Genomic DNA, 25,647 nt, shown 5'->3' on the forward strand with positions numbered 1-25,647 from the left:
ACCCGGAGTCTTTAGACAATATCAAACCAATTTTGTTTTGACTGTCCTAATTGTAAAGTTTCTCAACATCAATGTATCCCATTCTCTATTATGTGGAAGAAATAAAAAGTTTAACAGGGATAAAGTATTCATTATCTGTTAAAATATAAAAGCCTTTTTGTTTCTAAGACTTGAAGTATATTTTGAATCCCAATGGATTCAATACACTCGTAAATATAAATTGATTGATTGGATTAGGAAAATCAGTGAGTTTGAAACAAAATTGTAGCAAATATGTATTAAATTTTGTAATGCCCGTAAGTAATTTTATTCCCAAGTTTTGATTAATGACGGTTCTTGGGTCCGCAAACAAAGCAAACATAATAAGCCTTTCAAATATATCTTGATTCCCATTGTTAGAAAATTTGTTACAATTGTTGTAAAACTAACATAATGGCTATAATTTCAATTAAATTTTAAGTATCGTATTAGTTGTCTCTTTTATGTTTACCGAAAGATATAGTTTTATTTCTATTCACGGGAAACAATTTACACTCAATAAGTACTGGGTACATTCCAATGATAATTCTTTTCGTAGGCTTTCTAGTACTAGACGTCTGTCTATTTAGAGTATCTAAATTCAGCAGATCTGTCCTGTGAGCTTCAATTTGGACTGAAAATTCCCTTGAGTCTAAACGCTAAACTTACTAGCATCACAATTTTCACATTCAGTGTGCTAATTGAAATATTCGTATTTCTAACCTTTAAATTAGATTTGTTTTAAGCTCTATATTAATTGTTTTCTTTAAAAACCAAAACCAATTATTTTACTTAATAATTTCCATAATTTTCTTATTATTTTTTCTTACTAATGGTTATTTGAAAAAGTTTATGAAGTCACCGAAATTATTCTTTAAGCTTCCGGGTCGTTTCGTATTATTATCTAAGTGTTAAATAAATAAAACAATATAATTGAATATCAATGTCAATTTATTAACATTGTTTATTAATAATTACTTTGTATAATACTTATAGCAATTGAATTTTTCATTAATATTTTCATATATCAGAACACGTTTGAGTTTAAATACCGCAGTCTACAATATAAACTCGACCAAATTGTAAACAAGAGGTTGGTTGGTTGGTATGTTAATTCTAAACTGTGATGAGAATAACATCACTATCAATATAGGTATTGACATAATATACAAATTTATATTTTAAAAATATTTTTGTCTTTTGTGTCGTGTAGATATCATATACTTCGCGTGATCTGTTGCAAGTTACGCCCTAACAGCTCAGTGATAGTTCGGTCGCTTTCTAAAATTCCTGACTCGAAAATTATGGTGTAGTAATCAAAACTTCAGACAGAAGTACCAATGAAAACATAAATTTCGTTTTAAAGTTTTAGTTAAAGTTTGGTAAAGTTTAGTCTCAACAAATAAGATTTTTCAGTACTGAAATTTAAACTAGTACAGATAAAAAGAGATTATAGTTTTAAACGTATTTCCCCCGCGTCGGATTTCATATTGCGGAGTCAAGGAATCCGATTAGGTTCATCTTTGTCCAGAGCTGACTCTCTTGGCCATCAAGAAACTAAATCCCGTAATTGTCTTACCTATGTTTATGTATGCACGTATAAATTTTATTCCCCTTCGCTCTGAATATTTGTATTTACTACTCTGTTAGGTTTACTGAGTACTCTGTTTGCCTTTAAGTAATTTCAAATTTGCAAAGGGATCAGGTGCAGAGAAGAGCAACGGACAGTTGGCAATTAAGCCCTGATATATTTTTTGAGTATGAGAATGTATCTGCATGAAGTTTTTCTTATTATTATGCAAATAAGCAAAGTTCTTTGTGATTTTCAATTATTTATCACTGAGACTCAGGTTTCAGGCAGCTTAAACATATTTTGCCAGTTGACTACTGAATTATAGAAGGACGGTTTAAAATGTAGCATCGCATTGTTTTTATGCCCGAAATTTTATTGATTTTTCATATGAATACTTTCACTGTGACCATTCAAGTTGTATCGTTTCCCTATCATCGATATAATTTCTATATAGAAAAATAATTACGAAGAATATTATGACACAAATAAATCAGAAAATTGAATTTCATTTTTTATGTTCTATAGAACCTACCTATAAACGTAGTAAGATGGTAAATAAATGTGTTATGTAAGATATTTAAATTGTCGTGATTCCAGTTGCCGTCAGTAGGGAAAAGGGTATTTCGAATGAAGGAAGAAATAATTACCCCATAGACAACTTTTAATTCACCTGGTATTCGGGCCCGGAAAAGAAATGATCACATACCTCAGCCGAAATGAAAAGCTGCTTGATTTAGCAGCGCGTTAAACCGGAGGCCCAGGATCTTATTAACATTACTTTTTATATCATGAAGGGAGCTTAATTGTAACAACGCAGACAGAAATTTAATTAAAGAGTATATTTAAGAGGTGCTAACTAGCATGATTAATATTTAGTGTTGACTTGTTGTTGCATCGTGCGCTAATTTATTCACTTTTCACGGACAAAGAGATTTTTTATACCAAAAATGATAATTATAATCTTCAAACAACGGTATTTTAATTCCCTCTGAAACCTCTGTCACTGTTGAATTTCTTATTCCATTCTTTCTTTGATATCATTGTTTTTATTTCATTTTAATTAAGTCATAAAAAGTTTTGTAAGCGAGATCGGAAATAAATTAAACGTTTTTACGAATCTGTTTTCAAATTATTTTGATCTGTACTGCTATCGTAAAATGTAGCAGATTTAACTCATTATAAAAATTGTTCGAGTTTAAGCGAATTAAAGATATTTGACGAGCCCAAAAATGTTTAAAAATATGTATTTACTTTTGTTTTGTTTCATGTTACTATTTGTATTAAAATTATTGAGTAGTTCAATCAATGAAAAATAATGTCGGTAGAAATTCAATTAGTTGCTCCACGTATCGAGCCGTTTCGAATACAAATTAATAAATCAGTGGCGCTACAAACTTTTTAGGGCCTCAGATCTGTATCTGATTCATGTTCATTTGTTAATCTAATAGGCTAGTAGGTGATCAGCCTCCTGTGTCCCAAGCACGCCGTCGACGTTTTGGGTCGAGGGAAAGCCGGTTTCCTCACGATGTTATCCTTCATCGTTTGAGCGAATGTTAAATGTGCTCATAGAAAGAAAAGCTGGGGATCGAACCTACGACCTCAGGAATGAGAGTCGCACGATGAAGCCACTAGACCAACACTGCTCTAGCTGTTTTGAATAACGACTTTCAAAAATTGCTTAAACATGAATAAAAAAAATCTAAGTAAATGCCAAATTTATTAGGAATAAAAAGTAGAATTGGGACAAAGAGTTCATATCTGGGACGTGTAATTTGGAGCGAGAGCCCGCGGCTATGGGTGCGTACCCCGTCTTTACAACACACATAATTTGTGTTCTTTTGCCTGTGTTTCTATTTAATTAAATGTGTATTAAATTAAAATGGAAATTTTAACTCGCCTGTTAAAATTTCCATTTTAGGTTATTGGACATTTCTGTCAAATTGTTTTAATTTAGTCGTTAAATTCATTGTAACATTGTAAAAGATATATAGGATTGTTTCGATTTATTTACAAACTTTTCTAATTTTTGTTTAAATAATAAATTATAAATTTGGCGTTTATAATATAACGTTTATGAGTAAATACCACCAAATCAAAAGTTCAATTAGAGGTACAGAAGGTCCACCTTGTTTACTATCATTTAATTAAAATAACACAATTCTAAATTGGAATGTGATTTTCCATGCTCGTGGATTGTTAAAATGTTATAAAATATAGTGTATTTTATATAGTGTATTTATCATTTTTACTCTATCCGAAATCTGACATAATCACGTAATTCGGATTTCTCTCGAATTAATTGGTGTCTAGACTTGTGTTGTCAAAACATAGATACCTAAATCCATTTCAAAATAATCCGAAAATTTCTGTTGTGTCCAAAAAGGTAATATTTTTGCTAAACCGCCTATATAGGTCTTTTCATAGAGCTCCCGCTCCCAAAATAATTCTAAGATTGATATTTTTCTTGGCGTACATTTAATCAACTTACACAATAATAAATATTTTGTGCTCATACAATACAAAAGGCTACAAGTGAATTCGGAAAATGTATTTATTTTATACTATTCGAAAATAATACGTAAATTTAAACTGAATGCATTAAAGTATACAGAGGCCACATTTTTCCACTCACTAGTCAGAATTCCACCGAATTCTTCAAGATATTATATAACACAATATAACCATTTTCATTATTATTTATTGTATTATACTTTGTGAGCAATGTGATAGCGTATTTAGATTGTTACTGAAGTTACCTCTCAATTTATCTCTTTTGTTTGAGTCAAAATAAGCTTTCCCGCAGCAATGGGTAGGCCTTAATTAAATCACTATCGCCACAAAAAAGCTATTTAATAGCATTGATATTATATTTTAAAGTAATCCTGATTCTGACCTTTGTTGACTTGTATCGCCAGCTAAATAAATGCAATTAATTAATCTACTTCAATATTTCAATTTTAATATGTATGTCAAACTAGTTTAAAAACATAAAAAAGACTCGACGTGACTTTTAGTGAGAAAATATTCCATTATTGTTCTTGCACTGATCCATATTACAATAGCTGACGTATATGACTCTTGAAAATGGCCTATTTTGTTTACCCGTTGAAACAATCCAGAAAATCCGAATAAATCGTTAATAATCCATCCATCCAATTAAATCAACATTCTAATTCCGTTATAAAAACAAAAATCTTCACATCTGAACACTGCAGTGCGGAATAAAAGGTGATAGAAAGTGTTTTGAATTTTTTTTGACAAAAGTTCTTTCGTATAGCCATTATTTGCGCTGTTACGAAAAGCTGCAATCATAAAAGATTCAATTTACCTTTGTAACACAACGCGACCAACGGCCAGTGCTAGCTTTTATAACTACGATTACCTATGTGAATAAATTTTATTTGTTGTTGAGTATTAAAAGTTTGTTACATTTCGATTTATATTGAGCTTCTGCTAGTATATCTAATATTATCATATATTGCCAAGAAGATTATTAAAGACGACCTTGTCACTTTAAATAAATAATTATGCAGAATATCATACGAATATATTTTGAATATCGATTTTCATATTCCAACTACCATGAATAACATGAATTATTATGATGAACATTACAAAAATAACAAAATCAAAAGGACGTGCTTGTTTAGAAATCTATGCATTTGTTTTATAAAATCTACATAGTAAATAATTACGTAGCAGTAAATTTGCCTACAAAAAAGTATAAACATTGGGCGCAGGAAATATTTGTGACTTCCTACGAGGGTCAGAAAAGGGTCTGGAAGCTAGACAGATGTCTTTAAAATAAAAGGAAAATGAGGTGTATGTGTATTGAGATCGGACCAATAACCCTTAGAATATTCATATAAAATCTACATTGACTTTTCAAAAGAGTAAGCTTAAGGTTTGTTTGATTTAATGTGGTAATATCTGGACTTACTGATCTGAATACAAAACTAGTTTTAAAAATGCATATTCCTTAACTGAGGAAGGCTTCTAACATAGTACTACAATTACGCCACCAGTGAATATTCCAAGCCCTGGTATAATTTTGAAATTGAAACGAAAAAAAAAGAAATTACTTGTTATGTTTTATTAATATTTTATACCATTCATATTATTTAATAAGAGTCTAAAAGGCAGTCAATAAAAGTTATCATAATATTTTATGCATAAAAAATATGAGTGTTTCAAAACCAATATAAAGTTTTGAAAAACGTATAAATTCACTTAGTGAATGCAAACCGACGCAACGCTAAGCTTCCTTTTATATTTTATTGATACTTTCTCTATAAATATTAAAAATCTGTTTTTATTAGTTTAAAGTTGAGTGCAGTGTATGTTAAAGGCGGATTATGCATAGTTTTTCAATCAGGGGACTTTGTTTTGATACAATTTCGTTGAAAGCAAGTTAACATTTTTAAGATGTTTAAAAATTCAAAATAATTTTTAAAGATTCGATTGTTTTGACATAAAAATTTCCATACAATCGTTATTAATAAATTATTTAACGATTGTATGGATTTTTTTTGCAATTTATTTACTATTGTAAAAACGGTGAATTTTAGCTAGGACAAATAACGCTGGATTATTCTCTGAATAAATTATTTAATACGACTGTTAGTCACAAAACCCTCATCATTATAAAACTAGCAGATTCTAGATGCTCAAAATTACATCATTTTCCCAAATTCTATGGTTTTGAATCGCACATGTTAAAGTATACATACTTCAGTGCTTTAACTCCCTAATGTCACGCCTCCACCCTAATAATTTTCCACCGATCCCGATACTTTGCGACCATTTTCCACCTCAATTTTCCAATTATCCTACCTTCAGAAATATCTTCAAACATAACATATTTTTTAAAATGTGCATGCTAAATTTATAACTGTTTCAATAGTCAAAATATAAATTTACGTATCGATATAATCTTCTCTGTTCCATCAACTTGAACCGCATTAATGATGCAAATTGGTAAACATAGTGATCGTTAGCAGGTCCCGAAGACCACTAAACGAATACCCTATCAGAGCCTCGTTCAACTGTTTCTATAGCTTTTGAATTTGGAAGCCTCTAATCTAAAACTTGTAATACTTACATATAAATGAGATTTTGTCTACACAATAGTGAACTTAAAGGCTCAGTTTGGAGTACCAATTGAATCGACGAAACCATCCGAACTTAGTTTTAGAGAAGTGGTTGCAATTTTTAATTAAAACGCAGTTGTTTTGAAAATAGTCGGCTGAATAGTTGGTATTGTATGTTATTTTATTCAATAAAAGCCTCATTTTGTTATCTTGACCTAATCTTGACAAAACCGTGATCTACATTGGCTTTAATAAAATATTTGTACACTTCTATATTATTATAGCATTATCAGAATTTTCTTTTACTCTTTTTATGATCCTTACTTAGACTTTGCGTTATATTTATTAAGGTTTATTGCTTATTTGTATTATGTAAATTAATGTATTACATACATTTTTTAAAAAATATATGTCACGTACAGCATGGGACAGCATTAAAATAAACATTTTCTTTGACATCACAGCTTTCTCTAGTCTAAAGATTCGATAAAACAAAGAAATATGAATAACAAAAGACAAGCTTGAGTTACGAGGTAGAAACAGAAACCGGGCTGAGCGCATTGGGAGAACAATTCCTGTGGTTCATACAGGCTAGCGTGCTCGAATATTACAGCTATTAATAAGATTCCAGAGAGCAGACGCCAGCCGAGAAGAATGGCGCACCAAACAAAGATACCGCGGTAACCCAATAGCCATTCCTAGCAATATAAATGTACGGAAATATTAATAAAAATATTATTGCACGCTAGCGATATCCATTATTAATGTTTTATTAATCGGCGGCCATTTTACCTCTAATATACACAATATTAAAGGAAAAATGACAGGCAACAACAGACACAGACGACCTCGTAAAATGATGCCTTTTCAAAATATGTACTTATGGCTTCTGAGTATTTGAAAATATGGGTAAAGTTTCGCTCTACTGAATTCGGAAACATCAAAATCAGTTTAACGAAAGTTAACCGACCAGTGTACTCCTGTCACTGGTTGACGTGACACGGTTAAATACGCGAAATTGAATGTTCCTTTATGTCGAACATCGCCCAAATGGACTTTTCACATGAGCTAACAGGATCCAGCATATTGGCTCCGAAGATCCAATTAAACTTTTCATCAGAATTCCGAAACTAATTTTCAGTAGTTTGAGTCAGCGCCCGGTCGGCAGGTAAGTTCGCGATGGGCACTGCCAATGGCATACGTGGCCCAATTGTTGATCAAGCTTAATTATGTCGCTCGCTCGACGAAATTGAAATTAACCTATGGCTTTGTTGTTATTTAATAGAATTCTGCCAACATGACCAAGCTATCGCGATTTTAATAGCACACACGCGGCCGCAAACAGGTGCTTTTGAACAAACTTTGCGCTGACAATTTGCAATGAAAATAGTTTTGACATATCGTTGACTCTGATATTCCAGGACATTATCGTTTTGGTTTTAATATGTTTTGATTCCGTTTTGAAATATTTTCACGTACAGGTGCTATTAGTTTTAGTAATTATTTAAATTTGTGCAATCGTTGAAGTCTTTATTTTACTTATAGAAGTACGAATATTTACACACAATATTGGTTCCTACTATTTTACTGTTTAAAGTATTATCATACAGTTAAGTCGAATTATTTTCTCTTTTGATATAAGTTTAACCACGTATTTGTGAACAAAACAGTAAATTTAGTCTATAAACTTTTAAACTCCAGAGATTCGGTCAAAGAGAATACTAAATATTATTAATATCAAAGTTTAGTCAGTGTAGTGTTAGCTAAGTTTAAGCGGAGCGTTGCGCTCGATCTCGCTCCACCCTCGCCTCAGAGTTTCATTGGAACATACCTCTTATTCAATTTGTGAGCGAATCAGTTCCGCCAACCCGATTATCTTTTCATGTCACAATTTATATACTCACGAGCATCTCGAATTTTCGTTATCCCTGCGTTTATTTCCGTTTATATTTTGTAACATTTATAATTCAGGCAATTATGCACAGTACTGGATATTGTATTTCTATGCTACGAACCTACGGCGTAGCACTCCTGATTAAACATTATCATGCCGTAGAAAGATAAAGTTAGTTAGGTTAGCGGATATTTGTCACATTCGAATTTTGTTAAAAAAACATTTTCAGCAAAGTTTTGAAAGCACGGTTAGGTTAGATTTGAAAATCGCTTAATAAATTTAATTCTCTCCAGTTGGAATAAATTAGATAGATATGCAATCAACTCGTGCTTTCGATAAGACGTACTTGGCGCTCGTTTGGAGAACCTCTTGCCCAAACCCATCCAGTTTCGTAAGTATTTGTCCAATAATTGCGAGTTGCCAGCTACGCGCCTGGAATAAATATCCGCTCTCCCCGTGAGGAATTTACGATACGCAGAAATCTCAAAGCATTTCTATATTGGACAAAAAACATGACTTATTGTTTTATTAACGAAATTCTGGGACTACTGTTTATTTATGTATCATGTTTTTTTGTGTACATTAATATAAAAGGGTAGAAATATGTCTCATTACGTATATATGAAAGCGATTTTTATTGAAAAAATACTTAAAGTAAGTACGTTAAAGTAAAAACAAATTTCACCAAATTTATTGCCTATCGTTAACTTTATTAAGTATCCCAAATTGTTTGCTACAATTAGTTTTAAACGAAGTAAGCTTTAGATTAAATTAGTTTTGAGAACAATACAACGGTAAAGGCACCAGCGTTGGTTTTGATTGCCTGGCGCTCATGTTTATTTATCGAATCGTTTACAGGAGCTTACAGTAATTACCTGTAAACTATATTGAGATAATATTGCTCTCTTTGGAGGTTTGGCAGGCCTAGAGAAATATTAAGATTAAAGGTTTATTCTTAGGATGTCTTTAATATATAATCACAAATATATATATCATATTATCTAAATTAAGTACAGCAAGTAGAGTAGTCTGTTCCGACACGGCACTCTCTTATAAGATGGTGGATATTTGTAGTATACGAAATATGTTTACTTTACTGTACAAATGAATGGTTCTCTAAAGGTTTCGACCCACGACTTACGGTACAGAATCTCACTGCTACTTCATAATATCGTATTAAGTTTAAAATATATCTACAATAGACGTCCCGATACAGTTCCATAAGGTGTATAGAATACGTACAATGTTCTGTGGTTATCGAACACCTAACAACAGTGACAAGCATTTCCGTAAGTCTCCTAACAAAGGTAACGCAACACTGCTATCACATTACGAACGACATTCTATATGATTTGTATAGGCTTCCTGACGAGTCGATACTATCTGTGTTGATATTGTTGCGATGAGAGACAGCATCCACGGTGGTACCAAGCATATATAACAATGAGTTGGAAATATGTTATTGAATACAAACCCTTTGTGTCGTGTATTGAAAAAATATTCATTTATTTAACTGGTTCAAAAGTTTTATATTAGTATTTGTTTAGTTTACTCGTAATGTGATACTATACGTGTCCTTTTACATCGAGGTATTTCCTCTAAGGAATTTCAATATTACCTACAATAAAAAAGTTAAATTTAAAAATCTTTAAATTGAAACGACGAAACTTAATATTACTTCGTCGTCAACAAATTATTAACTATAGAATATTAAAACGTAACTAAAGAGATACTTTTACTCACTATAGATGCGGAGATAGGACTCGGGGTACATGATAATTGATGCCAACGTCTTTGTCAACAGTAATCAGAGCTGTTGATTGAAAATAAATGACACATTCAACGAATAGTCCAAATAATGCAGTACAAAGCTTGCTAAGTGAAATTGTTGCAAAAGTTCAAATACATAACTTTTCTCATAGTAGGAATAATACAAGTTTGTAATTATTTGATGGATGAAGTAGAATTTTAATTGAAACATAATAGCTGAATATTTTATCATGGTTGAGCTGAAAATATCAGCACTGAAATAATACGACTTTAAATTTTGGCCCGTTTTTAAGGTTTTATGTGCAAACGAGATACATTTAATTGTTATTGTGAGTTAGAAAATTTGCCGCCGTGTAATTGTGTAAAAATATATATTTGAGTTTAAATTTTTTCACCTGCACTGCACTGGATAGAATGTATATGTATGATCTATAGGTCAGCATTTTTACTACTAAGTCCCAACCAGAAACAGTGGTTACGTTGGAATTTAATTAAGTCTATAAACTTTTGAAGGCGCTTCGGGTTTTTAATACTTCAAAATTATACCAAGGAAACAATATCAAATTAAGTGTATCGATTCTAACTGTGCAACTGCTAAGGTGTAATAAAAAATAAATACATCCCAGTCCGGATAAAATTCTCCAGAAGCGTTCATTACTTTTATCTAATTTAGCGGAAAATCAAATCTTTCAATAGCATTATCCCGGGACCGGTCGGTGTCAAGCGCCGCCTTCACAACTACGAGCATATAGTTATTAGGAAATTATGAGCAACATATGTTTAACATACAAAAGTTTCTCATAATTTCCTTCTATTTTTCTAAGTGGAAAAGTTAAGTTACTTTTACTTTTGCCACCCACCTACCGGGTAAGAAGTCACGTTTGTTTGAAAAATACATCAAAGATTAAATACTGTACGGATATGAAACTTATTTATAACATACGGATATATTAAATAAATTATATTCATTCATTATGTTAAATAGGTTAATCAATGTTATTGTATTTTAGTTAAAAGTGTAATAAGACTTAGCTGTAGAATCATGAAATTGTGATACTTTGCATAAGTAAGCTTTTACGAAATATGCTGAGTTATTCAAGGGTTGTATTGGAAATGTTTAATGGCGTGAAACCTTTTGTTTTCAATTACATTAAAGGATCAGAGCAATAAATACCTTACATTAAGCGGATTCAAAAATCCACGGGATAAGGGTCACCTCATAAATATTTTGACGTGTTACAAACCGTAAATATTTTACATGTATATTTTTTTTTCGAGACCCCAACTTTGTATTTAAGATATGATTTAAAGATATTGATATGATTTAATGATATTCTCACGCTTGATTTGAGCAGCAGTAGATGTAAATTTAGAGTGATTTAATAACTAGCCTTACTCCTAATCAATTATTTAACAAATTGGTTGTTTTTAAATAGAGGAACTGGAAGTGCGAGAAAAGTAATCAACCAATTTTTAATTTTCTAATAGGCATAAGTGAAGCATTTGCCCTAACTCAGCGTGCGTAAACCCAGAACTGAGCATCAATGTTGCACGTTTCATGAAAAACACTGAAAAGTAAATGAAACCAGGTAGATTATAAATCTTGGAGTCTAGGGAAATCTTGCTTAAGCTGTACCGCACAATGACGAGCGTGTATAAAATTTTAACTATTCTTTTTTAAATTCACCCTCCACTGCCGACTCCTGAATGAGAATATTTAAATAAATTAAGAGATGTGTTAAAATTTAGGATTTTCAAAACATGGGTTTCCAAATCCCAAATTATAACACATTTGATAATAGCGGTATTGTAAAGGATATAAACGAGACTTTTAAATTTAATTAAACATCACATTAACTGACCATAGTTACAGTTAGTTAAGTTTTTGATGTTAGGAATAAACAAAACGTTCCTAACTTCAATAAGAATTATTTTTTTCGTGCTGCGATCAATCCATCATCATAAAGAAGTTATTTTACCAAAAGCAAGTTTCAATAAAGCCTCATAGACACAAAGAAGCGTCGAAAGTTCCGAATAACTTCCGGCAAGATTTCCGAGGGTTAATCAACTTTATCAAAAGGTAAAATCACAAAAAGCTCGTAATTTCCGTGATATTTGTCTGTGGTTGAAATCTAAAAGCGAGCTTAACAAACTTGTCACTTAACATTAATTTACGAGGCCGTTTATGACATAAATCTACAATTAAGTAGCGTTATTTTATGTACAATGACATACAATACTTATTGAAAATAACAATGCACCCCGGTAAGCTTAAACAAAGGTCTTCTATATATTGGCGTCTAATTATTTCGACTGTGCTAAAACACAAAGAAATATCAAACAATAATAATAGAGGAATATTGAACGATTAACCACAATATAATCCTCTACCATTTTTTGTATTAACAAGATGCTTTTAAGCATGCATTAGAACAAAGTTGTTTTTTGGTTTTAGTTTGTTTTTCTTCCACAATGTTTAAAACAAAAATAATTCTTACAATTCAACAAATATAAAAATTATCTTATATTGAGACATAATCTTTATGCATCGTGAGTGGCTGACGTCATCCAATTTTAACTCAACACAGCACTCACCTTCAATTCAGGCTTGAATATGGATAAGCCGTACTATATATTTGCTACGGAAGCTTTTTCTTGGTACTAGTTTTACATTAAGATTTTATTGGATTCTATCCATGACTTTGGATTCTAACTAAACGAACAAATATAAACAAACATTTTAGAAATATTTGTATTTAAAGTAAACTTAATTACATTAATCAAATTAAGTTATATTTCCTTTATATAAAAAAGCATAGACTTGTTATCAAATTGTTTTATAAATCTTCAATTCATTTTATTTTAAAATCTACTAAATATAGGGGGAAAATATAAATTAAGCTCCTATGAATATCCGTTACATCGTTATTTTTACGCCAATTTCACCAGATGTGCGGTTATTTGGATTGCGTGGAAATTTTAATTTCGATGTTATTCTCGCCAGCAAAAAATTAATCCATTCAAACGTAGACGAAATTGTAAAATGTTCCCCCCTCGATTTGTATTAATTGAGTTTATGTACCTACTCAAACACTGGGATATACAGTAACGGATAATGTTTGTTGTCACGTAGAAGCTTCGGTATATCGATATTAGTATTTATTACACCCCATCGTTGATATAAAGCGCGAAATTAACAATATTAGTGAAATTATTGCATAACTACTTCTAAGAATGCATGAGAGATTTATAATCAAGGTATTAATGTTCTCAACGTACAAACAGGAAGCATTAAGCTTACAAACTTGCAAAGCTTATCATTAGGTATTAACATTGTCTTTAGTTTCAAACATTCTCTCGAGAAATTTACGAAAGCCTCATGGGACCTGTAGGTATATTTTGATAGAAATAATTCATCAGTGTTAAATTCAATTTTGATCATGGTTTTGTGAATTTATCTTATGTAATTACAATAAAATAAGACCTTAATTGAATATAAATATATTAGTTAATTATTTTGTCAAAACAATATGAAATTATTTTTTTGTAATTAATTATAAAGAAATATCTGTTTGTAATAATTGTAATAAAATTATCATTTAACTAACTTTTTGTTATCAAATTTATTATAAACCCACGGTGCTATAGACGTTATAAGATATTATTAGAAAATTGCGTTTAAAAAATAGAGTTATGTTTAAAATCTTATATGCTATATACACATATATATATAAAATTCTCGTATCACAGTGTTAGTTCCCATACTCCTCCGAAACGGATTTTTTTTAAGTCTGAGAATCGGCTACTATCTATCTTTCAAAACCCAAAGTGATAAGGGGGTCACCTCAAAATTATTTTTTTAATTATTTTTTTATGCAGCATACAAAAATACATACAACCCTTAATTGTCACTCCTCTACGACCAACTTCTATTTTTTCTTATAGTAGATAGATTATTTTTATTGAAGTAAAAAAGTTTCCTTGAAATAATAAACATGGCAAAACGACGTTTGCCGGGTCAGCTAGTGTATTTATATATATATATATATATATATTTCATAGTCAACATTGTCAAGAGATATAAGTACTTATAGTGTTGTTTAGTGCTGCTATGTGCATAAAGTTTGGCCATTGCCAACTTCTCACTTCATGTTTTATGTTCGTTTCTAACGAGTACACACAAAGTTCATTTGGACTAATCTAGATTTACAATAGCCAACACACCTATTGTAATAACGGATAACGAACAGTTTGGAGTTTTAATTAATGTAGTACCTAACTCTGGGTCTCGTTTTACTTGCAGTTAAGTTTTTAAAGATTCATCCAAAATATGGAATTCGTATTAGTAAACCAAGATGGTTTTTAGTTAATAAATTTATTTATTAAGTGATTTACCTAAGTATCATATATTTATTGATTCTCACCTTTTCCACAGCCAATAAGATTATCTGCAACAAAAACTCAGTTTAGAATTTTAAATAAGTTGCATATAAAATATTATACTTTCAACATCAAAAAAATGTTCTGTTATCCGACAACTTTAGTGTGGAACAACCATTTTTTCTAAAATTAGTTAGTTTCCTTCCCAAGAAATAGCAACACATTACTCATCTTAATAGTACCTTTCAGAATCAGTTGAACAGATAATGTCTAACTTAAATTGACTACAACACAACAAGATAAAACATATAATTTTAGTTTATTGAAATAGAATACCTTAGTTTTACTACAGAAAATAACCGTAAAATCTTTTAGTTGGTATCTAGGTACAATCAAAAGTTTGGCAAATCGCCCGAAAACGTAAACGAATAGGTAAGTCTTAGCTGTTCAAAACCTGGAATCTGAAGTAAAATAGATGTTTTGGGTGCACCTAGGACTGATTGCGAGATTTATTTACTAGTCTCCGCTGTAAATTCATTCTATAAATAGTCTGAATGTGGTTTCTGGAGTACTAGTCAGTTCTAGTTAATTCAATTCTAGTCAATTAAACATTTAATACGAAATGTAATAATTTTATAAAGAAGTGTCTATAATTATATATATTATCAATCTTGCGATATTGTCTCGAAGGTAAAGGTTGCATTTTTGAATTGAGCAGCGTGCACACTGGACGTGTTTGCAACCATAACTATATTTTATCTTTCTCTCAACAGGTCTCCAGGAGCTTTCCTATTTAGTCGAATAGTAATTTCTGAGGTAATGTGTGGATAACTATTTAGTCTGAGATTGTATGGAGTAGTATCAGATTACAGTGGAAAAATCTGGTGGAGGTTTTAGTCGCAGGACAAGCAAACACCGATGAAGACTGAATAGATTTATTAATATTAAAATCAAAATATGTAAATTCATAAGATTAGTTATTAGGTGTTAGAACTTGGTTGTTTGAAATAAAGACTTCATTCAATGAATGTATATGGAATGGAATAACCAAGTTTTATTACCTCTTCTGTGACAGTTGAACTAGATATTTATCGGTTAATTATTTTTTTACCTTTTTGATATGATAAATAATGGACAGGATAGATAATAATAATACGATGTTTGAGTTTGTAACATTTATTTCACAGAAAACTTTTAATTCCGATACTTGAAGTGAGGTGTGTACTCTGTGGTTCTTCTTTCTGTCGATCCACCGTCCTAAGTAAACCACTCTTTGACAAGTGTTTACAAACAGACCAATAGGCTGACAGAGATTTCTTCGGTAAATTGCGTTTGCTCAGCAAGTCCGCAAATAAGCCTATTTATGTTGTTATTTACTTGTACAATTATGAATTATATATAATTTTTTTAATTTTCAACAAGATAAGTGTATATAAAATATTAGTAAGGTTTCTTGCATCACTTTGCATCAAGTTTGTCCACTGGTCTATAACAAGAAATGAGCAGCTTTGGCTTTAGCGTGCGACTCTCGTCCCTGAGGTCGTCAGTTCGATCCCCGGTTTACCAATGAATTGTCTTTCTAAGTACGCATTTATTGTTTGACTGAATGTTCGAAGAAAATCTGAAAACACTTCATGTGGGACTAGGCTTGCCTTAGACCCAAAAAGTCGACGGAGTGTATCTTGGCAAACGATCATGAAACAGATACATAAATCTGCAGCCCAGATGTAAAAAGGTTATCAGCATCGGTACTCAAATTTTTATGTAGTTCCCGTAGTATCAATATGGGATAAAAAAAACGGCGCTGCAGGGAAGTGATCTCCCGCTGACTACAACTACTATACAGCGAAATATAAAGTAAATATTGTAATAAATTCGTATCTAGTAAACTACACATTAAAAAAATAAACCCGTTCGATGATATTATAATTAAATTTTCAATTATTTTGTATCACTATCAACTTTAAACATTTGATGACTCTAAACAAATAAAAGAAGCAAGGGATTGATGAATATCCAGACCAAGCTAGTCCTAAGTAAACTTTCCCTGTAACCTCTAGCTTTGGATAGTACCCAGATAGTTGGAAAATTGATATTTTCACTTTTAAAAACCTTTAAAACAGTCTTAACTAGTTTCTTATAGAGAATGCTAATGCATTGAATCGGAGTTTTATATGGTCTTTGTATTTGAATATTTTCCTTTTTATAATTAAGTATTTGTTTCTGAAATAAGGATGAAATCTATATCAAAGTGTGATTATGTTATACACATGAAAACAACTGAAACTCTATTTTGTGTCGCAAGTAAATTCCTAGAAAATAATTGAATTTTAAAAAAGTTTGCCAACAAAAGCAATGTAAGTGAAAATGACGCGTACGAAATACGAAACAAGTTTAATAAAGCAAATCGTATTAACTGCGAACTAGTTAAGCCTTTTGTCACCACGTTTGACGTGAGAATAAAGTTTATCACGTATACAAACGTATTATCAGATTATATTTTCACTGTTTAACGTTCGTACCTGTTGTTAGATGGAATTTTTTTATATCTGTAACGAGACATTATGGTATGATAACATATAAGTTATGGCATTTACAATAATCATAATTTGTGCTTTGTATGATTTGTGCTAAGCCAACCAGTAAGTAAAACTAATGGATCAGTCATGTGAACAAAATTCACTTTCAAATTCTTGTGTGTACAACGGTTTCTTCACTATTTTATCTGTCGCCATAAGAGTCAGTTTTATTTGCGCACGTAGAAAAATATGTTCATCGGTGCATTTCGAATGTATGACCTCTGGATCGTTTAACTAGTAAAAACTATGAATTGAATGTATAATACAAAATTATGACATGAATAGCGCAATAACTAGTTCTTTACTTTATAAATCAAGTATAACTCCTTATAATTTTTTATGAGCATTATTTTTTATTTTTGAAGAGTTGCAGTTTCGAGTTAAAATTACGCAATATAAACGCAGTACACTGGAGCGTAAATTACGGAAGCGTGGACGAGTTAAGTACCTCACTGCTGTAAAATATGTAAAAATAGTGCTCCGTCTACCTGTATTTAAACAGCTGCGGTAAAAAAATCACCATGTTTTGTACGGAAATATAAATAGTGTTGAAGTTGATAAATCAAAGTGTTAACTCTATGTATGTATGTCAAAATGTATCACTATGAACTTTTGTTTGTAAAAACCAGCAAACACCAAATACAATATTAGTAGAGATGGGCTCTGTAACTTTAAATAGCTATACCGATCTCAATAATGAGTTTTTGTTCGCAATTTTGCAACATCAGATCTATATTGACCGAACTACATCATCAAACTTGCATACAAAAACGGGATCGGTATCGCTCTCGCTATTGGAAGTTACAGAGTAATTATATTAGTGATATAAAGATACACTTCCAAAGTCTGTAGAATTAACCTACAATCATATTTTTTTAAATAAAAAAATACAACGAACGAGTGATATGTTTTTTATGTATGCAGTATAAAATAAGACTTGTCAATAAACAAAACCCTATCTAGCCCCTGGGGAGAAGTCATGACTCCCATGATAACCTCTTGGATCCGTCCTTGAAATAGTAATCGCTGATAAGGGCTTTCATATTTAAGTTCATTACTGTCGATAATACTTATTTAATTGGTAATTGTACTTGAAAGTCTCTTTATCCCAATACGATTATATGATATTTCACAAATTGAGCAACTAATTTTATGAGTTACATATCCGATGGACATTTTGATGGATCCGATTGGGATTATTTTATCTTTCTGTATTTGGTGACGTACTTTCTTGTTTATCAGGTTAATAAAGCTAGATGAATAGCTTGTTCAAGTGAAACATAAACAGACATTTCAAAATAAATGGCGTATGAACGTTAGGGAGAAAATACCCTTTTGAAATAAAATAAACCTTTCAATAAAACCGTTCGACTGATTTCGACGACAATGAAATTTTCTGGAAATGTTGAGCCGTGAACTTTACTTTTCATGAATGTAATATTGCTGAAACGGCGTTTTTATTTAATGTAGATTTACTAGAAATTAATACGGGTCGTGGTTTTATTTTGGATTCACAGTTCAATCTGAGGCAGTATATGAATTTAAATTGGCGAGTTAAATTTAACTTTTAAGCTTTATATTACATGGTACAGAAATAATCTTTTGCAATATCGAAATCTTTAGCATAATATTTAGAAATGTGGTAATAAATCGTATCTAATTTGTTTTTTAGCTTTTAAGCCAACTTTACTGATGTCATAAGTTATACCGTCGTTATAAAAATCTATCTAGAAAACAAACTATAAAACCCAAGTTACTTCTGTACTTTAGAGTGGAGCATTGATAAAGTTTTACGGGAATTTTACTTCGAAACTCGCCGTAATAAATCGTGGCACATTCGCTCCGAGTGCAATTAAAGCTGCAGACATGAACTAGAATGGGTTTTCTTAAACAATAAACAGGGAAGAAAAATTCTAATTTCAATTGCAGAAATCACTCAGCGGGCGAGCTGTAATGCGCGAAGTAAAACTCTCAACCTCACCTGTGATGTATTACACTGCATTAAACTATGTAATGGAGGTCGGTATTCTAGATAGTTTTATTTTTCAACGTGGCTTTGCTGCGAAAACTCGTAATTAACGTGGCTTTCACGAGGAACCGACCCCCGAGCTACCTCTTATGGGATTGTTAGGTTGACGTGCACACAAAACTACGACCCTATTGTTATCAGAATAAAAAACTGGACGCCACGACTTCGTACAAATACTGAAGCAGGATTTTTAATTATTCGTAGACACTTGACAGAAATCTTTTAAGGTTTTTATTTATCTTACTCTTACTCTTACAGCATTACGTACGTACTCATGCATTATTTCCGTATACCAGATATAAAGCTTAAAAGTTAATTTGACTCGCCAATTTAAATTCATTGGATTATTAACAATATAAGAGGGGACACAGTTTAAATTTTATTTAACAAAATTTACAACGCTTTTTACTGCCTAATAAATAAAAGTACAGCTATAAAAGGATATGAAAATGAATTCAGTGAGTTCCCTTAATGAATACAATTTATTAAAATCTAAATAAAAGTATTACGACAAAATTCAATGAAAAAAAGCTGAGCGAGATCTATTGCAACATAAAACTTTTCATAAAACCATAACGCAAAACATTCTTCAAGCAGCGAGGAGCAGGCTTTAATGAGGACACGTACCTTGGCTTTATTCAGAGATTATATCATACCTTCATAGCCTTTAGGCTATTTATGTATGTTTTTTATTAAAAATTATTAAGGCTTGCCTTAGTGAGTTGCAAATTTAATTTACGCATAATAACCGCTTAATGCAAAAATAATATTTTTAGTTTAAACCACCGCTGTGTAAGATGTATAGATGCGGGTTTTTGGGTCATTTAAAAGATTCTAAAGTTTTAACTTTCATCAATTGTAAATTTAGTATGATCGTAGTGCTATACGAATTATAACGTAACACACATATTGTGTATGCAACAATTAGTTGGTATAATTAATACCTGAGAGAAATTTACTTGACAAAGAGAGTAATAAAGGAATATCCTTCCAGTTTCCATTGCATCTCATTCCTCATTTAACCGTTCACCAGGTGTACATTAAGCCCGTTGGATAGAGCGCTGTGGCTGTACCTAAATTGAATTTAAAAAATATTACAGTCCCGTGAACTGTTGGCTGCATTCCAAAAGACAATACGTATGAAGCAACCGTCTTGCATATTCATTTTAAGAAATGAATACTTACAAAGAAAAAGAAGCCGTATTGCATCTTATTATACGGATGTACTGTGTACTGTAGATGGTCTTTTGTTTTGTGTTGATTACTGTAGTCTATCGAAATTCATTCAATTGATAATTAAAGTCAATTAATAAACATAGCAGGAGTTTTCCAATATAGGCCAACAACTTGTCAAATAAATAGGAATCCTTGAGAGCTGAACGCGTGGCTAAACAATGTTAAAATAAACTGAATTGTTGATGTTTTAGAAGTAAGCAAAACGCCCTTATTGCTAAAAACTTTTTACATTAGACTGAGTTGAATCTGTTTATTTTGTACCGAACTTAATTTTCAACTACGTCGCGTAAGATTGAGGTTTTAAACTCTTTGCTTTTGGAATAATTTCAATAACACAGCCGTATTGAAATTAGCCGAGCAACTTTTGTTCAAAGTGATTCTGATATAATTGCAGGTATTTTATTACTTTGATCGACAGGGGCTTTAGTTCCAGACTATTTAATTACTAAAAGCAAAATTAAATAAATCGTTGTTAAAGTGTTCTTAATAAGTACCTAAACTTGTATTAAAAATATTGTTAGAAAATTCAAAAACGAAAAAAGCAATTTTTGGTTGTAAACTCGATTAAGCTTGGAAATTGGTCACTGAAAAATAGGAAGTAGGTATCCAATGTCACAACGTAATGGGGTGGCAATATTTTCACATTCAATTTGGCGAAAAACCCGGCAGAGCACTTTGTTTAATGCCGCTAGAGATGTCGCCTGCGTTCCAGCACCTGAATATAATTACTCAAACCATTAATGATTCTGTTTATTTATCCATACCTTCTTGAAAATTATTTTTTATCACGTTTCAATTGACAAATGTCTCTCTAGTTTGACTGGGATTTCCTAAAAACGTTTTTTTTAAAGATAGAAAACACTAGGACCAATTTTTATGCAGCGACTTCAATTTATAATCTTAGTAGGTACCTATTTATCAAAAAATATTATAGAAAATAATCTTGGGCTGAAGGAGGGTAAACATTGTATGGTAACTATTGTTTTTGTAAATAAAGTATTGAACCGAATAAAGCCAAATATTGTTATGTTGTTACATTATAATATTCGATTATTAGGGATTTTCAATTTCCAGAGGAAAGATTAATAAGATTTCTTGGACGGTTAGGGCGATAATGAGTTTGCAGGATAACAGTTTACCGAGATGAGCTTTTTGGGATTCCTCGCTTCATTTAGCTTGAGGTTATATTGATGGAATAAATTTTACGAAGGCTATGTATTCAATTTGTACTTGATGGACAACGGATAAAGAAATCCGACTTTATTTAAAAAAAATATTATACTTCGTTTCTCATTTAAATATAAAATTATATGAACGTGAAAGTTTATTGTTACTTACTTTGAATGCTATGTATCGACAAAATTAATTAAGAGATACAATTGATAAAGGTGTCATTAATTGGGCCAAGAATTCATTGAGTATTTAAAATAACCAAAATGATTAAACGATATATAGAATTAAATTTATTCCCGCACTATAACTTAAAGTCCAGTATTAAAAACACGACCTTCGAAGAAGTGATGTTCTCATCCAAATTCTTTCATTTGTCTTTGAAGTAAATATGATCAATACATGTTCATCTTAATTGACCAGACAATAATATAGAATCTAAAAAAAACACAATATATAATGGAAGGTTCTGGTTTTAAAATTCCCTTTGCCTTGAAATGTAGCTGCTAGCTAGAAGTCGCTGCTGACAAGATAAAACCCGCTGACATGCCACTTATAAAGGGCTTAACCCTAAATCATCACTCATTTCTATGCTTTATCAGTATAATCTAACCAATTGGCGGCTTTTCTTGTATAAAGTGGGGAAAATTTATAGCTTTATTTTCTGAGTTGGCTATGAATATTTAATTATTTAATTAACTTCTCATTACTGCTTTAATTGAATGTGGCCGTATATTGGTAGGGCAAATACAAAATGCGTCCTTTTATTAATATTGAGATGTACTTACACTGAATACGCAATTGTAACAATCACAAACTCGGAACCTAAGTACATAAGTCATTGCTTAAAACAAAAGAGGATAAATAAAAAGTGTTTTCTTAAATAATATTTACTGTTCACTTCCAGTTCCGTAAATTTAAAGTACATGCTACGTTAATGAAAAACAATCTATTATTATGCTCTAATATTAAGAGCCTGACGTATAATTGGGTCAAACAATAAAATCGCCATATTAAGTAGCGTTGAGCAGTTTTAATCACGGCGCATTTTCGGGAAATTAATAAGACCGTTAATTTTCTCCTAAACGGGATTCTTACATAGTATAGCGAAGCTCTCAGCGCCAATTTTCTATAATAATTATGAAATTGTTTAATTAAACTTGAGTTATGTTCTTGTCTTTATGTATATTCATAATATATTTCAGACGTAACCAAGATACGCAATATTAAAAGATTATTATTATATATTATTTATGAGGCATAGTATAAACCATATATGAATTAAATATCGTAACTTTTTTAACGAAAAGCAGAAATTGTTTATTTTATTGTAATTGTAATAATGTTAAAAACGGGTCTGATGTGTTGATTAAAAACTAATAATCTGTCCTTATGTTTATTATACGTGCTATTGTTGATTACGCAAAGAAAAATAAATTTATTCGTGCATGGTCGATGTCTGACAACACAAGTACAGGATGGACCGTCGTATACTCTAACCTTACCTAACACTCCTGCTCCTCCACTCCTCCATTTTATGTTATATTAAAAAAAATTCATTATCCTCTCTCTAGCATCACACATCGTGAAAAACAAAGTGCTGTAACCAAAAGCTCATCTAGCGAAATTGCCATCCGCTCGCTCATTACCGATTGAGCCAACCACGGGATCCGATATCCCGGCACGTGACAGGGAAATTGAAATCTCTATTGGTTAATCGAAATATTCAAAGAACGCTTCAAAATTGCATTTTAATTACACTGTAATTGAAATGCAATCAAATAATTTGTTAGTTGTAGATTTTCGAACTGCTGTAATAACTATATTGTCGTTAAATATGTCAATACTTATACGTATAATTAGTTGTTACCGACTGCGACTACGGTTGGAAGGATCACAGAAATTATTTAGAAAATGCTCTAGCTCTATTATTATAAACTGCACGTTTGGTTATGCTAAAGTACGAACATTATTATACTCAAAAAAAATTTTTTTTATTTAATTCACGATTAGATACATCAATCCTATACAAATCTTTATTAATATTTCTGTGTTGGATTTTAAATCGCCTTAAAGAGTATAATGTATTTATCTATTTTAAAGTTTTATGGTCTGTAAAAAACAGCATAAATGTATAGATTATTACATGTGCCTCATATATCGTTATATTTTAGAATAAATATTAATATTACCGTACAAAAATTTACAGACTACCGATGGCACCCTCTTATTATGAACCAGCACGATTTGCTACTTGAACACGTTTACCGGCCACAATTTCTTAAGATCCTTTATTGCCTTTATTTTTATCTATATTTATGGCTGGAAATTCCACGAAAAATAAAAAGGTTTAACATTTTTAGCAACATGAATAATTTTGTTCTTTAATTGGCGTTCTAAATTTGCATATTATAAAGGAATTTAATCGGTGAAAAGATTGAAACTCAACCCGAGAACTTAATCCATTTTACACAATGAGTCACTATTACTTTACGCTTTAAAGTGATGTTAGTTTTAATTTGTAATTACTTTCTTATATACATTACAATGGAAATCTAAAATCATAACATCACCTTACACAACGTAAGAGTAATACATATATAAAAGACTATTTAATGTGAACCCATTAATTAATGTAAGTAGAGTGTTCTTTCACAAAGCCATTTCAAAATGATTTATTCAATGTTAACTGTTCCAAACGTATCCCTCGCCGGCGAATCAAAATATTGCCGTGTGAGGCAGCCACGTGTGTAAAGTGAAACGATTATAAATTACTAACGAAGTTGAGCACGGTTTTCCTGCATGACAGAAAGGTGTAAATGGAGGCAAATTCATCAATTTATATGCGAAACAGGCTGCCTTTGAGATAGCTTTGATGTTAGTACTCACAAAATTCTATTAGTTTTCTCAAAGCATCCGAGCGTATCAAGATTTTGTAACGATAAAAGCACAAATCAGTTTGTAGTATATAATATTTATTAGTATCTATGTGTTGATTACATTAAATGAATCGGGATAACTGCATGTTACTTAAGCAACTTCCATTTTACACTTACTATTCCAGTGCCACTGTTATTATAGCATATTATTGATATTATAGCATATATAGCATAGCCTTGATATTTGCTTGATTAATCAGAGATTATTTTTATATAACTTATTGACTAAAAATCACTTTTTATTTTACCATATCTGCAATAGGGCTACGATATCATAGATCTGCCTACTCTGGGTTTTCGACTGGAGGTCGACAACCATAAAATTTAGGATAAATCAATTCCAACTTACGACGTCCGTGTTTAGATTCGCATGCTTAAAACATTAGGTTAACACTGCTCTTACTTTGTACATACAGTGTAGTGGAAAGGGTATACATTTTTGATCAACAAAAAACAACAGTTTTGAAGTCACTTGTACAACCTTAAACAGAAGGTAAATTGTACAGAAGAAATAAATAATCTGAGTCTTTCCCCTGTGTTCTCGAATTCTCTCACCGCATCTACATCATGTTTTATCTGTACAGCGTTTATGTCTTCATTATAAATTAATAGAACGTTTTTATATTAATAATAAAGACTTATTACGTGGTGAACGTTGAGGTTCATTAAAATCTCTTTTCACGTTGCTTGGGTTTAATTATCCGTTTTCTTTGTTCTGTTCGGCCTCTTAACTGCATAGTTTGCTGTTTTATATCTTAATTTTGAAAGAATTCGACAAATGCGAATAGGAATTCACTTGAAAGCCATTTAGTGAATGTAAACATCAAGTTTGAGTTGAGTTTAATTTGAGTCTTTTTGTTACTTAAATGTCAATGTATAGAAAATAATTAGGCTGCAGCAAATGCATGCAAAACGAGATTAAACGGTCTCTGGGTAATCGTCGGCGTTCATGAATAGTGGACAAGATAT

At 31.2% G+C, this 25,647-nt stretch overlaps 1 protein-coding gene across 4 annotated transcripts in view; it reads right to left on the minus strand.

Moving 5' to 3' along the window:
- The window catches only part of LOC123714674 (poly(rC)-binding protein 3), a 103,888-nt gene that overhangs the window by 17,345 nt on the left and 60,896 nt on the right, over nt 1-25,647 (minus strand). For 3 of the 4 annotated variants that reach the window (XM_045669067.1, XM_045669076.1, XM_045669050.1), the window contains exon 3: nt 14,770-14,793. The exons of the other annotated variant lie outside the window; for it this stretch is intronic. The gene's annotated coding sequence lies outside the window, so the exon portion shown is untranslated. The remainder of the gene's footprint in view (nt 1-14,769; nt 14,794-25,647) is intronic. 4 annotated transcript variants of the gene reach the window in all.

Source organism: Pieris brassicae, chromosome 1 (genome assembly GCF_905147105.1).
Source record: "Pieris brassicae chromosome 1, ilPieBrab1.1, whole genome shotgun sequence".
NCBI lineage: Eukaryota > Metazoa > Arthropoda > Insecta > Lepidoptera > Pieridae > Pieris > Pieris brassicae.